Raw genomic sequence first — 17,703 nt, forward strand, 5'->3', positions numbered from 1 at the left:
GGAGCTTGCTGTGTGTAAATTGGCTGCCGCGTTTCCCACATTGCAACAGTGACTACACTTCAAAAGTACTTCATTGGCTGTAAAGCACTTTGAGGTGTCCGGTGCTCGTGAAAGGTGCTATATAAATGCAAGTCTTTCTTTTCTTTCTCCTGTGCAGTTATCAGTTGTGTGATCTGTGGAGGACCACCTCCAGTTCTCTACCTCTCCCTTTTGTTCTGTGCTCTTTTCTCCTGCAATGGGGGAAAGAGCAGACCTATGAGTGACTGTAATGGCCTATGTTCACCCGATGGATGGAGTGCCTTTGATGAGGGTGACTATTAAGGAGAGGCATCAAATTGCTTAAGGATGAGGGTGAGTTGCGGCGATGGATGGATAAATTGTGATGTGAGGAAGTGTATAGAAAGAGAAGGATGGGTGCGCTTGCAGGTTAAGTGGATGTGAGGAGTGCAGTGATGGAGTAGGCTTGACAAGGCAGAGTTGTTGCGGTGGGGGCGGGGGGGGGGGGGGTGTTGATGCGCACGGCAGGATATAGGAAAATGTGCAACTGTTCTCACCTTTTCATTCCTGCTTAGGTCATTAAAGCACTTCCTGCACTGAATCCAGGAGAGTGGCACAATGCTCCTGCTGTTGACCTCCTCGGTCACCTCCAGCCATGCTTCTTTGTGGCAACAGCTAGCTTCTTCCTCTCATCGGAGAGAGTAGCTCTCTTCGGCTCCTCACTACCCCAGCAGTACATCAAGGGAGGCATCATTGAAGCAGGGCTCAGCCCTTGACCGTACTGAATCCGTTCTCACAGTTCATCTTCTCTTGCTTCCAGCTCCCAAATCCTCCAAACTCCATCTTTGGATTGGCCCTTTAAATACTCCAGTTGAGATCGCGTCACGCGGGTTCGCACACGCCCGCTGCCGCACAATCGACGCCAAACCCAGAAGTAAAACGATGGTGAGATGGCAATGTTAAAATGCCACTGACAGACGCGATGAATTTATCTGGGTTTCGCATGCGATATCGGACCCCGCCGCTCCCAACACGCGTCTGGGTTATTATTGGGGACAAAGGCTTTGTAAATAGCTGAGGAAGTGGGAGGCCTGGGGAAATGCAAGAGAATGGGAGAGATGGAAAAGGTAGAAAACTTGAGAATTAAATTAAAACAGGGGAGTTAAAAGTAGTGAGCTACAGGTAGCTCAGGGTCATACTTGCAGAAAGAAAGGTGTTTGGCAAAGCGATCACCACTTTAACTCTCCCTTAACTTCATCCCATCACGGGACCTCTGACTTTAACTTTGGACTCTCTTATATCGTCTCCTCCCTATCCTTTGTTTACAACCAAGACATAGCGGTCCTAATCTTTGCCGTACCTGTGTAACCTGAATTTCTCCTGTTTCCATTCACGTGCTCGTTTTGGCTCCCACTCTGGACTCGAGCCCATAACCGCCATCTCCCTTTTTTTCTCTTCCCTTGACCCCTTTCAGGCCCTTCTCTCCTCCCCTTAGTCATGCCACCTTTCATTTCTCCCCTCTTGGGTACTTTGCCACCCCAAATCCCTACACCAGCCCTTCTCTATTCCTCTGCTTTCCTACGCTCCTGCCACATTCCCAGGCTTGAATCCCCCTTGATAAGCCCACAGATATCATCTGTGCCTCTCTTGGCTTTCTCTGAAAGGCCACTGAAGCACCCATTGCTGCTTCCTTATGAGCAGCAAAGCCAAATGCCCCATCCTCCTTTCTTGCTGAACTTCCCATCCAGTCTGCCTGTTGGGGGCTAATCTTGCCAACCTCCTTCCTGCCCCCCTCAACCTATCCACGGCTGACCCCTTGGACTCTGCCAGTCAATCAACTATAGATTTGCAATTATTAGCCATGTATTTGAAGTTGGTGCTTCCCCTTTTTTTTATAACCCACTCCACCTTTTACTTTGCTGCCTTTCTCTCATGAAGGCACTGAAGTAAGTTGGCATAGATGACCCACAGATGTTCTCTGACTTTTGTTGTGCGTCCAGACAATGAATGTCGACAGCATCTTCAGTCATGGATAGGATCATACCCAAGCCCAATCATATTCTTCTTGGATGTTGTCAAATCGGCTGAATTTTCCCCTTTCTAACCCAGGAACATGGAAGTCGATTGTACCATCTGGACGAGATCAACAAACAGCACAAACTGGTAACTGAGCATGGATAGATGTGGATGTGAGGAAAATGTTTGCTCTCTGTGTCTAGGTCTAAATGGATTCTTCTGGAGACACCTGCATACTTGACACCTTGGGCTTGATTTTCATTGGGCCATGGAGGCGAGATTGGAGGCGTGTGGGGGGTTAAAATTGCAAAAACTGGCGGGTGGGCCCAACCAATTTTCACGCAATTTTCATTAATTCGTGTCTAATGGTCCCGTCTCCGTCCCGCCTCCAAGAGGCAGGATAGGCCGTTAAAGCCCTTAACAAGCACTGAATTGCCTCTATGAGGCTATTTTGAAAGGCCATTGCGATTTTAACCCTTTTCCCACACCAAACACGCCTGTTCTGAAACACGACGGTGAAACCTGGCGGGAGCACAATTGGATTGCTGACTATCAGCTGCAGGTCAACCATTAAAGAAGCGATTTGATCAGCCATCATTTGCATGTGGCAGGACTTTGTAGTCTCAGGTCTGGGGGAACTTTTAGAAGGCATAACCACAGCTGTGGATGTTTGGAGCCTGACACCCATCTCCAGTGTGACCTCCTGGGAAACCCCTCTCACCACCTTCACTGAGCGCTTCCTCAACTGAGGCATATACCAGAAGCATGGGAACCATTTATTTCCTTTCCTCCTGGACATCAGTTTCAGACGAAGACCAGCCCTGGCAGCAGCAGAACCATGAACAACAGTACCACCAACAGCAGCAGCAACAGCAGGAGCGCCAAGCTGCTGCTCACCCATCTGAAGCTGCACAGGCCAGAAGACGCCAGCGCGCGACCACATTGCTGCCCGGGATGCAAGGAACGCACACATCTTGGCCAGATTTGCTTAGCCTAGCCAATCAAGCACTTTTGCCTTGCAGCTTCTTACCTGAGCATCGACAATGGCCAAGGACCAGCGGATTCCTAGCAATTTGACCACCATACTGACAATTGCAAGTAATCCTAAGCCCTCAATGTGAAAGTCCCATTCGCGAAATGACACACGTCACAACTACAGCAGTAGCCATCAGATTTTTTATTTACATTATTCATCTGATGGCTTTTTCACAGAAAACATCAAATTTCACCCAAGTGACTACCCATGTGACTATTTGTGCATTATCTTTCTCTTACGCATGCTCCTACGTGGTGCTTCCCCTGTGGCTTCAGCAGATGTGGAGGCCCCTTGCTCACTTTCCTGCTGCTCCTGTCTCGACACCTTTGGCGGGCGTCCTCTGGGGTTGCGAACTTGTGAGGGCTCGTCAACAGTCTGCTGCTCCTGCGGCTGTGCAGGGGTTGAGACGCTGATCTCAGTTGGGTGTGGACTGTGGTGGGGCTCTGACCGAGGGCTCTGCAGTGGCATGGAAGTGTGAGCGCTTGGAGAGGAGCCCCCACTTCCTTGATGTCTGCCACCAACTTCCCTCTCATGGGTCAGGTCCCCCTCAGCGCTTGCAAGTGGCTTGAGAGCACCTTGCTGTACATCAGGGCGGGGGGGGGGGGGGCCATGGGGACCCGTGTCTGCACTGGCAGTCCTACTCAGAAGGACTTCCATGAAGGTCTGGTTTCTCTGTTCAATAGATGACCATCGCTCCTCCAGAGATGTCATTCTATTCTGAACACTCACCATGTTTTCTGCACTCTGGCAACTTAGCACCTCCATGGAGGTTGCCATCCTTTCCATGGTGATGCATTCATGCGCCAATGACTCCACAAAGGCTCTGCTCACCTCCATTCGCTCCACACTCGCAGCGACCCTGGAGACAAAACCTGCCAGAGACTCCTGCATCTGTTCCTGGAGTTCAAGCACCGCTGATCTTATGGATGGACCCAAAGGCAGAGGGTCAACATGCAGCTGAGCCGAGCTGGCAGAGTCCTGCGCCCTCTGACTAGGACTCTCCACTGCTGTCCCTGTCTCCACAATCTGCTGATGTTCACTTGTGAGCTGTGATACACCAGGTGACAACACTACTCTATCTCGCAATGGTCCCACTGAGGTGTGAGTGCCTGCGCTGGTGCTGGGTGTGCTGAATTCTGCTGACGCTGCGCCCTCAGAGGTTGCAGCTTCCTCTGAGGAGTCTGGAGGCTCAGGCTGTTCCTCCTGGATAGTGGGGATGGGTGCTTGCGATGGTCCTGTGGGGGAGTAAAGGAGTCAGAGATGTGATGCCAAGGTTACATGCATATTGCATATTGTAGATGATCATAAGTCCATCTGTTAGAGCTTCAGAATCATTATCAGCGACTCATGCAATGTCATTGAGTGAGATGGAAAACTATTCTGTCACCAGCTTGTTGTGATGCACCTGTCTGTCCATCCTCCACCTGCGCCTCTTCCTCCACTCCGACAATCTCCAGGACAGCCTCCTCCCAGGGGGTGAGGTGTGCTACTGAGGGTGGCTCTCCTCCTGTCCTCGCTCTTTCCCTCTTATTGTGAGCTCTCTTTTCCTGCAATGAGGGAGACAAGTGGAGTGTGAGTGAGAATGAAGGAGTGAGTGTAGAGAATCCATAGCATAGATACTTAGAAGGAGACAAAGATGGAGTGAGGTGGCAAGACCCAGGGCCCTCCCTGTGTGTTGTAAGTTGTAATTGCATCACAGTGATAGGGAGTGTGAGGGCTGCATAGTCGAATAGTTAGGTGAATGTGACCATAGGGAGAAAGGGAATGGGTAAGGGTGCATGGATGTCAGTGTCAAGTGGGATGTGGAGGAAGAGATTGCTAAAGCTGAGTGCTGGTGAGGAAAGGCAATGGGGATCAGATTGCGGATGATGGGAAATTCATACTCACTTTTCCAATGCGCAGAAGGTCATGAAATCTTTTCCTGCGCTGAATCCATGTTCTGCGGGTAACTGATAAGGAGTTGACTTCCTCTGCCACTTGCAGCCACTCAGCCTTGGTCTGCTGGGGAGGCTTCTTCCTCCCTGAAGAAGGAAAGAGCACCTCTTTATGAGCTCTTGCTCCCTCAACTAAAGCCTGCAGGGCAACGTCGTCAAACCTTGGAGCAGACCTAGGTCTTTCACTGACCATTCTGCCTCCAGGTCCCTGTAGCATGAAAGGCCAAAAGGTTGGCAGTCTGCAGAAGAAGCAAGGCTTGTTGCAGACCTTAAATGCAGCAGCAATTATGACATCATCGGAGGCGATTTTCAGACTGGAAAAACTCATTTGCCATGGGTTCCCACACGCTGGAACTCAATTGGCCAATTAAGTTAAAATCGCATCAATCTCCCACATAGATTTAGATTCGTGTGGATAACACGAAATGCAGATTACACGACCCCAACCCACTCCTGAATTAAAATCCAGCCCCTTGCTTGGGACTGAATTATGATTTAAGGATTCCTGGCTTTGTGTATACACTTAGTATCAGATTATTCCAGAACTATGCAGCTGATTATATTGTTCCGTTACAATGGTAATGGCACCACCAGGTAATGTAGTGATCTGACCTCGGTTTAGTTATGGGGGGAATTTAACCCCCTTGATGGGCAAGAGAGGGTTGGGGGGTTTTAAATTGGTAAAAATGTGAAACCCAACGGAAGTCTGCCTTGAACGCACCTACTTCCGGTTTAACCGCGGTGGGTTTGAGGGGGTCTGACTAATTCATCTGATCAGGCAAGTCTCTGATTATAATATTTAAATCAGGCTCCGTTCCACAGATTTAAGAAGCCATTTGAATTTAACGGCTGCGGGCCGGGTTTCCCAGGAGTCGGGAAACACATCAGCTAAAAGGAGGCGGAAGCTGCCAGATCCAGCAGGTAAGTTCTTATCCAAGCACTGCTTGTGGGCCAGGATGAGCAGGAGTGCTGCCCCCCCAGCTACTCAACCAAACCTGTCACACAATCAGCCGATCCTCCAGCAATAGCGCCCCGCCACGATCTCTGCCCGCCACGATCTCTCCCCGCCACGATCTCTCCCCCCGCCACGATCTCTCCCCGCCACGATCTCTCCCCCGCCACGATCTCCCCCCGCCACGATCTCTCCCCCCGCCAGGATCTCTCCCCGCCACAATCTCTCACCCGCCACAATCTCTGCCCCGCCACGATCTCTCCCCCTACCACGATCTCTCCCCCGCCACGATCTCTCCCCCTACCACGATCTCTCCCCGCCACAATTTCTCCCCGCCCCGATCTCTCCCCCACCACGATCTCTCCCCCGCCACGATCTCTCCCCCTACCACGATCTCTCCCCCGCCACGATCTCCCCCCGCCACGATCTCTCCCCCCGCCACGATCTCTCCCCGCCACAATCTCTGCCCCGCCACAATCTCTGCCCCGCCACGATCTCTCCCCCGCCACGATCTCTCCCCCTACCACGATCTCTCCCCCGCCACGATCTCTCCCCGCCCCGATCTCTCCCCCTACCACGATCTCTCCCCCGCCACGATCTCTCCCCCTACCATGATCTCTCCCCCGCCACGATCTCTCCCCCTACCACGATCTCTCCCCGCCACGATCTCTCCCCGCCCCGATCTCTCCCCCACCACGATCTCTCCCCCGCCACGATCTTTCCACACGATGCCACGATCTCTCCCCCCGCCACGATCTCTCCCCCGCCACGATCTCTCCCCCGCCACGATCTCTCCCCCGCCACGATCTCTCCCCCGCCACGATCTCTCCCCCGCCACGATCTCTCCCCCGCCACGATCTCTCCCCCGCCACGATCTCTCCCCCGCCACGATCTCTCCCCCGTCACGATCTCTCCCCGCCACGATCTCTCCCCCGCCACGATCTCTCCCCGCCACGATCTCTCCCCCGCCACGATCTCTCCCCCCGCCACGATCTCTCCCCGCCACGATCTCTCCCCCGCCACGATCTCTCCCCGCCACGATCTCTCCCCCGCCACGATCTCTCCCACCGCCACGATCTCTCCCACCACCACGATCTCTCCCCCCGCCACGATCTCTCCCCCGCCACGATCTCTCCCCCCGCCACGATCTCTCCCCCGCCACGATCTCTCTCCGCCACGATCTCTCTCCGCCACGATCTCTCCCCCGCCACGATCACTCCCCTGCCACGATCTCTCCCCGCCACGATCTCTCCCCGCCACGATCTCTCCCCCGCCACGATCTCTCCCCGCCAGGATCTCTCCCCCGCCAGGATCTCTCCCCCGTCACGATCTCTCCCCCGTCACGATCTCTCCCCGCCAGGATCTCTCCCCGCCAGGATCTCTCCCCCGTCACGATCTCTCCCCCGTCACGATCTCTCCCCGCCAGGATCTCTCCCCCGCCAGGATCTCTCCCCCGCCACGATCTCTCCCCCCCGCCACGATCTCTCCCCCGCCACGATCTCTCCCCGCCACGATCTCTCCCCCGCCACGATCTCTCCCCGCCACGATCTCTCCCCCCGCCACGATCTCTTCCCCACCACGATCTCTCCCCCGCCACGATCTCTCCCCCCGCCACGATCTCTCCCCCGCCACGATCTCTCCCCCGCCACGATCTCTCGCCCGCCACGATCTCTTCCCCGCCACGATCTCTCCCCCGCCACGATCTCTCCCCCGCCACGATCTCTCCCCCCGCCACGATCTCTCCCCCGCCACGATCTCTCCCCCGCCACGATCTCTCCCCCGCCACGATCTCTCCCCCGTCACGATCTCTCCCCCGCCACGATCTCTCCCCCGCCACGATCTCTCCCCCGCCACGATCTCTCCCCGCCACGATCTCTTCCCCGCCACGATCTCTGCCCCGCCACGATCTCTCCCCCGCCACGATCTCTCCCCCCGCCACGATCTCTCCCCCCGCCACGATCTCTCCCCGCCACGATCTCTCCCCCCGCCACGATCTCTCCCCCGCCACGATCTCTCCCCGCCACGATCTCTCCCCGCCACGATCTCTTCCCCGCCCCGATCTCTCCCCCCGCCACGATCTCTCCCCCGCCACGATCTCTTCCCCGCCACGATCTCTTCCCCGCCACGATCTCTCCCCGCCCCGATCTCTCCCCCCGCCACGATCTCTCCCCCGCCACGATCTCTCCCCCGCCACGATCTCTCCCCCACCACGATCTCTCCCCCACCACGATCTCTCCCCCGCCACGATCTCTCCCCCGCCACGATCTCTCCCCGCCACGATCTCTCCCCCGCCACGATCTCTCCCCCCGCCACGATCTCTCCCCGCCACGATCTCTCCCCCCGCCACGATCTCTCCCCCGCCACGATCTCTCCCCCGCCACGATCTCTCCCCGCCACGATCTCTTCCCCGCCCCGATCTCTCCCCCCGCCACGATCTCTCCCCCGCCACGATCTCTTCCCCGCCACGATCTCTTCCCCGCCACGATCTCTCCCCGCCCCGATCTCTCCCCCCGCCACGATCTCTCCCCCGCCACGATCTCTCCCCCGCCACGATCTCTCCCCCGCCACGATCTCTCCCCCACCACGATCTCTCCCCCGCCACGATCTCTCCCCCGCCACGATCTCTCCCCCGTCACGATCTCTCCCCGCCACGATCTCTCCCCCGTCACGATCTCTCCCCCGTCACGATCTCTCCCCCACCACGATCTCTCCCCCGCCACGATCTCTCCCCCGCCACGATCTCTCCCCCGTCATGATCTCTCCCCGCCACGATCTCTCCCCCGTCACGATCTCTCCCCCACCACGATCTCTCCCCCGCCACGATCTCTCCCCCGCCACGATCTCTCCCCCGTCATGATCTCTCCCCGCCACGATCTCTCCCCCGTCACGATCTCTCCCCGCCACGATCTCTCCCCGCCACGATCTCTCCCCGCCACGATCTCTCCCCCGCCACGATCTCTCCCCCGTCACGATCTCTCCCCCCGCCACGATCTCTCCCCCGCCATGATCTCTCCCCCGCCACGATCTCTCCCCGCCACGATCTCTCCCCCCGTCACGATCTCTCCCCCGCCACGATCGCTCCCCCGTCACGATCTCTCCCCCGCCACGATCTCTCCCCCGCCACGATCTCTCCCCGCCACGATCTCTCCCCCCGTCACGATCTCTCCCCCGCCACGATCTCTCCCCCGCCACGATCTCTCCCCCGCCACGATCTCTCCCCCGCCACGATCTCTCCCCGCCACGATCTCTCCCCCGCCACGATCACTCCCCTGCCACGATCTCTCCCCGCCACGATCTCTCCCCTGCCGCGATCTCTCCCCCGCCACGATCTCTCCCCCCGCCACGATCTCCCCCACCGCCACGATCTCTCCCACCGCCACGATCTCTCCCGCCGCCACGATCTCTCCCCCCGCCACGATCTCTCCCACCGCCACGATCTCTCCCCCGCCACGATCTCTCCCCCCGCCACGATCTCCCCCCGCCACGATCTCCCCCCGCCACGATCTCTCCCCCGCCACGATCTCTCCCCCGCCACGATCTCTCCCCCGCCACGATCTCTCCCCGCCACGATCTCTCCCCGCCACGATCTCTCCCCCGTCACGATCTCTCCCCGCCACGATCTCTCCCCCGCCACGATCTCTCCCCGCCACGATCTCTCCCCCGCCACGATCTCTCCCCGCCACGATCTCTCCCCCGCCACGATAGCTCCCCCGCCACGATCTCTCCCCCGCCACGATCTCTCCCCCGTCACGATCTCTCCCCGCCAGGATCTCTCCCCCGCCACGATCTCTCTCCCGCCACGATCTCTCCCCCGCCACGATCTCTCCCCGCCACGATCTCTCCCCCCGCCACGATCTCTCCCCCGCCACGATCTCTCCCCGCCAGGATCTCTCCCCCGCCAGGATCTCTCCCCCGCCAGGATCTCTCCCCCGCCACGATCTCTCCCCGCCACGATCTCTCCCCCGCCACGATCTCTCCCCCGCCACGATCTCTCCCCCGCCACGATCTCTCCCCCACCACGATCTCTCCCCCGTCATGATCTCTCCCCGCCACGATCTCTCCCCCGTCACGATCTCTCCCCCACCACGATCTCTCCCCCGCCACGATCTCTCCCCCACCACGATCTCTCCCCCGTCATGATCTCTCCCCCACCACGATCTCTCCCCCGTCACGATCTCTCCCCGCCACGATCTCTCCCCGCCACGATCTCTCCCCCGCCACGATCTCTCCCCCGCCACGATCTCTCCCCCCGCCACGATCTCTCCCCCGCCACGATCTCTCCCCCGCCACGATCTCTCCCCCGCCACGATCTCTCCCCGCCTCGATCTCTCCCCGCCACGATCTCTCCCCCCGTCACGATCTCTCCCCCGCCACGATCGCTCCCCCGTCACGATCTCTCCCCCGCCACGATCTCTCCCCCGCCACGATCTCTCCCCCGCCACGATCTCTCCCCGCCACGATCTCTCCCCCCGTCACGATCTCTCCCCCGCCACGATCGCTCCCCCGTCACGATCTCTCCCCCGCCACGATCTCTCCCCCGCCACGATCTCTCCCCCGCCACGATCTCTCCCCCGCCACGATCACTCCCCTGCCACGATCTCTCCCCGCCACGATCTCTCCCCTGCCGCGATCTCTCCCCCGCCACGATCTCTCCCCCCGCCACGATCTCCCCCACCGCCACGATCTCCCCCACCGCCACGATCTCTCCCACCGCCACGATCTCTCCCCCCGCCACGATCTCTCCCCCCGCCACGATCTCTCCCACCGCCACGATCTCTCCCCCCTCCACGATCTCTCCCCCCGCCACGATCTCCCCCCGCCACGATCTCCCCCCGCCACGATCTCTCCCCCGCCACGATCTCTCCCCCGCCACGATCTCTCCCCCGCCACGATCTCTCCCCCGCCACGATCTCTCCCCGCCACGATCTCTCCCCCGTCACGATCTCTCCCCGCCACGATCTCTCCCCCGCCACGATCTCTCCCCCGCCACGATCTCTCCCCGCCACGATCTCTCCCCGCCACGATCTCTCCCCCGCCACGATCTCTCCCCCGCCACGATAGCTCCCCCGCCACGATCTCTCCCCCGCCACGATCTCTCCCCCGTCACGATCTCTCCCCCGCCACGATCTCTCCCCGCCACGATCTCTCCCCCCGCCACGATCTCTCCCCCGCCACGATCTCTCCCCGCCAGGATCTCTCCCCCACTAGGATCTCTCCCCCGCCAGGATCTCTCCCCCGCCACGATCTCTCCCCGCCACGATCTCTCCCCCGCCACGATCTCTCCCCGCCACGATCTCTCCCCCGCCACGATCTCTCCCCCGCCACGATCTCTCCCCCGCCACGATCTCTCCCCCACCACGATATCTCCCCCGCCACGATCTCTCCCCCGCCACTATCTCTCCCCCGCCACGATCTCTCCCCGCCACGATCTCTCCCCGCCACGATCTCTCCCCCCGTCACGATCTCTCCCCCGCCACGATCGCTCCCCCGTCACGATCTCTCCCCCGCCACGATCTCTCCCCCGCCACGATCTCTCCCCCGCCACGATCGCTCCCCCGTCACGATCTCTCCCCCGCCACGATCTCTCCCCCGCCACGATCTCTCCCCCGCCACGATCTCTCCCCGCCACGATCTCTCCCCCCGTCACGATCTCTCCCCCGCCACGATCGCTCCCCCGTCACGATCTCTCCCCCGCCACGATCTCTCCCCCGCCACGATCACTCCCCTGCCACGATCTCTCCCCGCCACGATCTCTCCCCTGCCGCGATCTCTCCCCCGCCACGATCTCTCCCCCCGCCACGATCTCCCCCACCGCCACGATCTCTCCCCCCGCCACGATCTCTCCCCCCGCCACGATCTCTCCCACCGCCACGATCTCTCCCCCCGCCACGATCTCTCCCCCCGCCACGATCTCCCCCCGCCACGATCTCCCCCCGCCACGATCTCTCCCCCGCCACGATCTCTCCCCGCCACGATCTCTCCCCCGCCACGATCTCTCCCCGCCACGATCTCTCCCCCTTCACGATCTCTCCCCGCCACGATCTCTCCCCCGCCACGATCTCTCCCCCGCCACGATCTCTCCCCGCCACGATCTCTCCCCCGCCACGATCTCTCCCCGCCACGATCTCTCCCCCGCCACGATAGCTCCCCCGCCACGATCTCTCCCCCGTCACGATCTCTCCCCGCCAGGATCTCTCCCCCGCCACGATCTCTCCCCCGCCACGATCTCTCCCCGCCACGATCTCTCCCCCGCCACGATCTCTCCCCCGCCACGATCTCTCCCCCGCCACGATCTCTCCCCGCCAGGATCTCTCCCCCGCCAGGATCTCTCCCCCGCCAGGATCTCTCCCCCGCCACGATCTCTCCCCGCCACGATCTCTCCCCCGCCACGATCTCTCCCCCGCCACGATCTCTCCCCCGCCACGATCTCTCCCCCGCCACGATCTCTCCCCCGCCACGATCTCTCCCCGCCACGATCTCTCCCCCCGTCACGATCTCTCCCCCGCCACGATCGCTCCCCCGTCACGATCTCTCCCCCGCCACGATCTCTCCCCCGCCACGATCTCTCCCCCGCCACGATCTCTCCCCCGCCACGATCACTCCCCTGCCACGATCTCTCCCCGCCACGATCTCTCCCCTGCCGCGATCTCTCCCCCGCCACGATCTCTCCCCCCGCCACGATCTCCCCCACCGCCACGATCTCTCCCACCGCCACGATCTCTCCCCCCGCCACGATCTCTCCCCCCGCCACGATCTCTCCCCCCGCCACGATCTCTCCCACCGCCACGATCTCTCCCCCCTCCACGATCTCTCCCCCCGCCACGATCTCCCCCCGCCACGATCTCCCCCCGCCACGATCTCTCCCCCGCCACGATCTCTCCCCCGCCACGATCTCTCCCCCGCCACGATCTCTCCCCGCCACGATCTCTCCCCGCCACGATCTCTCCCCCGTCACGATCTCTCCCCGCCACGATCTCTCCCCCGCCACGATCTCTCCCCCGCCACGATCTCTCCCCGCCACGATCTCTCCCCCGCCACGATCTCTCCCCGCCACGATCTCTCCCCCGCCACGATAGCTCCCCCGCCACGATCTCTCCCCCGCCACGATCTCTCCCCCGCCACGATCTCTCCCCCGTCACGATCTCTCCCCGCCAGGATCTCTCCCCCGCCACGATCTCTCCCCCGCCACGATCTCTCCCCCGCCACGATCTCTCCCCGCCACGATCTCTCCCCCCGCCACGATCTCTCCCCCGCCACGATCTCTCCCCGCCAGGATCTCTCCCCCGCCAGGATCTCTCCCCCGCCAGGATCTCTCCCCCGCCACGATCTCTCCCCGCCACGATCTCTCCCCCGCCACGATCTCTCCCCGCCACGATCTCTCCCCCGCCACGATCTCTCCCCCGCCACGATCACTCCCCTGCCACGATCTCTCCCCGCCACGATCTCTCCCCTGCCGCGATCTCTCCCCCGCCACGATCTCTCCCCCCGCCACGATCTCCCCCACCGCCACGATCTCTCCCCCCGCCACGATCTCTCCCCCCGCCACGATCTCTCCCACCGCCACGATCTCTCCCCCCGCCACGATCTCTCCCCCCGCCACGATCTCCCCCCGCCACGATCTCCCCCCGCCACGATCTCTCCCCCGCCACGATCTCTCCCCGCCACGATCTCTCCCCCGCCACGATCTCTCCCCGCCACGATCTCTCCCCCTTCACGATCTCTCCCCGCCACGATCTCTCCCCCGCCACGATCTCTCCCCCGCCACGATCTCTCCCCGCCACGATCTCTCCCCCGCCACGATCTCTCCCCGCCACGATCTCTCCCCCGCCACGATAGCTCCCCCGCCACGATCTCTCCCCCGTCACGATCTCTCCCCGCCAGGATCTCTCCCCCGCCACGATCTCTCCCCCGCCACGATCTCTCCCCGCCACGATCTCTCCCCCGCCACGATCTCTCCCCCGCCACGATCTCTCCCCCGCCACGATCTCTCCCCGCCAGGATCTCTCCCCCGCCAGGATCTCTCCCCCGCCAGGATCTCTCCCCCGCCACGATCTCTCCCCGCCACGATCTCTCCCCCGCCACGATCTCTCCCCCGCCACGATCTCTCCCCCGCCACGATCTCTCCCCCGCCACGATCTCTCCCCCGCCACGATCTCTCCCCGCCACGATCTCTCCCCCCGTCACGATCTCTCCCCCGCCACGATCGCTCCCCCGTCACGATCTCTCCCCCGCCACGATCTCTCCCCCGCCACGATCTCTCCCCCGCCACGATCTCTCCCCCGCCACGATCACTCCCCTGCCACGATCTCTCCCCGCCACGATCTCTCCCCTGCCGCGATCTCTCCCCCGCCACGATCTCTCCCCCCGCCACGATCTCCCCCACCGCCACGATCTCTCCCACCGCCACGATCTCTCCCCCCGCCACGATCTCTCCCCCCGCCACGATCTCTCCCACCGCCACGATCTCTCCCCCCTCCACGATCTCTCCCCCCGCCACGATCTCCCCCCGCCACGATCTCCCCCCGCCACGATCTCTCCCCCGCCACGATCTCTCCCCCGCCACGATCTCTCCCCCGCCACGATCTCTCCCCGCCACGATCTCTCCCCGCCACGATCTCTCCCCCGTCACGATCTCTCCCCGCCACGATCTCTCCCCCGCCACGATCTCTCCCCCGCCACGATCTCTCCCCGCCACGATCTCTCCCCCGCCACGATCTCTCCCCGCCACGATCTCTCCCCCGCCACGATAGCTCCCCCGCCACGATCTCTCCCCCGCCACGATCTCTCCCCCGTCACGATCTCTCCCCGCCAGGATCTCTCCCCCGCCACGGTCTCTCCCCCGCCACGATCTCTCCCCCGCCACGATCTCTCCCCGCCACGATCTCTCCCCCCGCCACGATCTCTCCCCCGCCACGATCTCTCCCCGCCAGGATCTCTCCCCCACCAGGATCTCTCCCCCGCCAGGATCTCTCCCCCGCCACGATCTCTCCCCGCCACGATCTCTCCCCCGCCACGATCTCTCCCCGCCACGATCTCTCCCCCGCCACGATCTCTCCCCCGCCACGATCTCTCCCCCACCACGATCTCTCCCCCACCACGATATCTCCCCCACCACGATCTCTCCCCCGCCACTATCTCTCCCCCGCCACGATCTCTCCCCGCCACGATCTCTCCCCCCGTCACGATCTCTCCCCCGCCACGATCGCTCCCCCGTCACGATCTCTCCCCCGCCACGATCTCTCCCCGCCACGATCTCTCCCCCGCCACGATCTCTCCCCCGCCACGATCGCTCCCCCGTCACGATCTCTCCCCCGCCACGATCTCTCCCCCGCCACGATCTCTCCCCCGCCACGATCTCTCCCCGCCACGATCTCTCCCCCCGTCACGATCTCTCCCCCGCCACGATCGCTCCCCCGTCACGATCTCTCCCCCGCCACGATCTCTCCCCCGCCACGATCACTCCCCTGCCACGATCTCTCCCCGCCACGATCTCTCCCCTGCCGCGATCTCTCCCCCGCCACGATCTCTCCCCCCGCCACGATCTCCCCCACCGCCACGATCTCTCCCCCGCCACGATCTCTCCCCCCGCCACGATCTCTCCCACCGCCACGATCTCTCCCCCCGCCACGATCTCTCCCCCGCCACGATCTCCCCCCGCCACGATCTCCCCCCGCCACGATCTCTCCCCCGCCACGATCTCTCCCCCGCCACGATCTCTCCCCCGCCACGATCTCTCCCCCGCCACGATCTCTCCCCGCCACGATCTCTCCCCCTTCACGATCTCTCCCCGCCACGATCTCTCCCCCGCCACGATCTCTCCCCCGCCACGATCTCTCCCCGCCACGATCTCTCCCCCGCCACGATCTCTCCCCGCCACGATCTCTCCCCCGCCACGATAGCTCCCCCGCCACGATCTCTCCCCCGTCACGATCTCTCCCCGCCAGGATCTCTCCCCCGCCACGATCTCTCCCCCGCCACGATCTCTCCCCGCCACGATCTCTCCCCCGCCACGATCTCTCCCCCGCCACGATCTCTCCCCCGCCACGATCTCTCCCCGCCAGGATCTCTCCCCGCCAGGATCTCTCCCCCGCCAGGATCTCTCCCCCCGCCAGGATCTCTCCCCCGCCACGATCTCTCCCCGCCACGATCTCTCCCCCGCCACGATCTCTCCCCGCCACGATCTCTCCCCCGCCACGATCTCTCCCCCGCCACGATCTCTCCCCCGCCACGATCTCTCCCCCGCCACGATCTCTCCCCCGCCACGATCTCTCCCCCGCCACGATCTCTCCCCCGCCACGATCTCTCCCCCGCCACGATCTCTCCCCGCCACGATCTCTCCCCGCCACGATCTCTCCCCGCCACGATCTCTCCCCCGTCACGATCTCTCCCCGCCACGATCTCTCCCCCGCCACGATCTCTCCCCCGCCACGATCTCTCCCCGCCACGATCTCTCCCCCGCCACGATCTCTCCCCGCCACGATCTCTCCCCCGCCACGATAGCTCCCCCGCCACGATCTCTCCCGCGTCACGATCTCTCCCCGCCAGGATCTCTCCCCCGCCACGATCTCTCCCCCGCCACGATCTCTCCCCCGCCACGATCTCTCCCCGCCACGATCTCTCCCCCGCCACGATCTCTCCCCCGCCACGATCTCTCCCCCGCCACGATCTCTCCCCGCCACGATCTCTCCCCCGCCACGATCTCTCCCCGCCACGATCTCTCCCCCGCCACGATCTCTCCCCCGCCACGATCTCTCCCCCGCCAGGATCTCTCCCCGCAGGAACTCTCCCCCGCCACGATCTCTCCCCGCCACGATCTCTCCCCCGCCACGATCTCTCCCCGCCACGATCTCTCCCCCGCCACGATCTCTCCCCCGCCACGATCTCTCCCCCGCCACGATCTCTCCCCCGCCACGATCTCTCCCCCACCACGATCTCTCCCCGCCACGATCTCTCCCCCATCACGATCTCTCCCCCGCCACGATCTCTCCCCGCCAGGATCTCTCCCCCGCCACGATCTCTCCCCCGCCACGATCTCTCCCCCGTCACGATCTCTCCCCCATCACGATCTCTCCCCCACCACGATCTCTCCCCCGCCACGATCTCTCCCCCGCCACGATCTCTCCCCCACCACGATCTCTTCCCCGCCACGATCTCTCCCCCGCCACGATCGCTCCCCCGTCACGATCTCTCCCCCCGCCCCGATCTCTCCCCGCAGGATCTCTCCCCCGCCAGGATCTCTCCCCCGCCAGGATCTCTCCCCCGCCAGGATCTCTCCCCCGCCAGGATCTCTCCCCCGCCAGGATCTCTCCCCGCCACGATCTCTCCCCCGCCACGATCTCTCCCCCGTCACGATCTCTCCCCCGCCACGATCTCTCCCCCGCCACGATCTCTCCCCCGCCACGATCTCTTCCCCGCCACGATCTCTTCCCCGCCACGATCTCTGCCCCGCCACGATCTCTCCCCCCGCCACGATCTCTCCCCCGCCACGATCTCTGCCCCGCCACGATCTCTCCCCCTGCCACGATCTCTCCCCCCGCCACGATCTCTGCCCCGCCACGATCTCTCCCCGCCACGATCTCTCCCCGCCACGATCTCTGCCCCGCCACGATCTCTCCCCCGCCACGATCTCTCCCCCCGCCACGATCTCTCCCCCCGCCACGATCTCTCCCCCGCCACGATCTCTCCCCCCGACACGATCTCTCCCCCGTCACGATCTCTCCCCCGCCACGATCTCTCCCCGCCACGATCTCTCCCCGCCACGATCTCTC

General features: G+C 62.8%; 1 protein-coding gene across 4 annotated transcripts in view; it reads right to left on the reverse strand.

Moving 5' to 3' along the window:
- myo3a (myosin IIIA) overlaps positions 1-17,703 on the reverse strand; it is a 722,675-nt gene that overhangs the window by 35,188 nt on the left and 669,784 nt on the right. The gene's annotated exons all lie outside the window — the stretch shown is intronic.

This window comes from Somniosus microcephalus, chromosome 5, assembly GCF_052327205.1.
Source record: "Somniosus microcephalus isolate GS21.2 chromosome 5, FLI_Smic_1.0, whole genome shotgun sequence".
Lineage (NCBI taxonomy): Eukaryota > Metazoa > Chordata > Chondrichthyes > Squaliformes > Somniosidae > Somniosus > Somniosus microcephalus.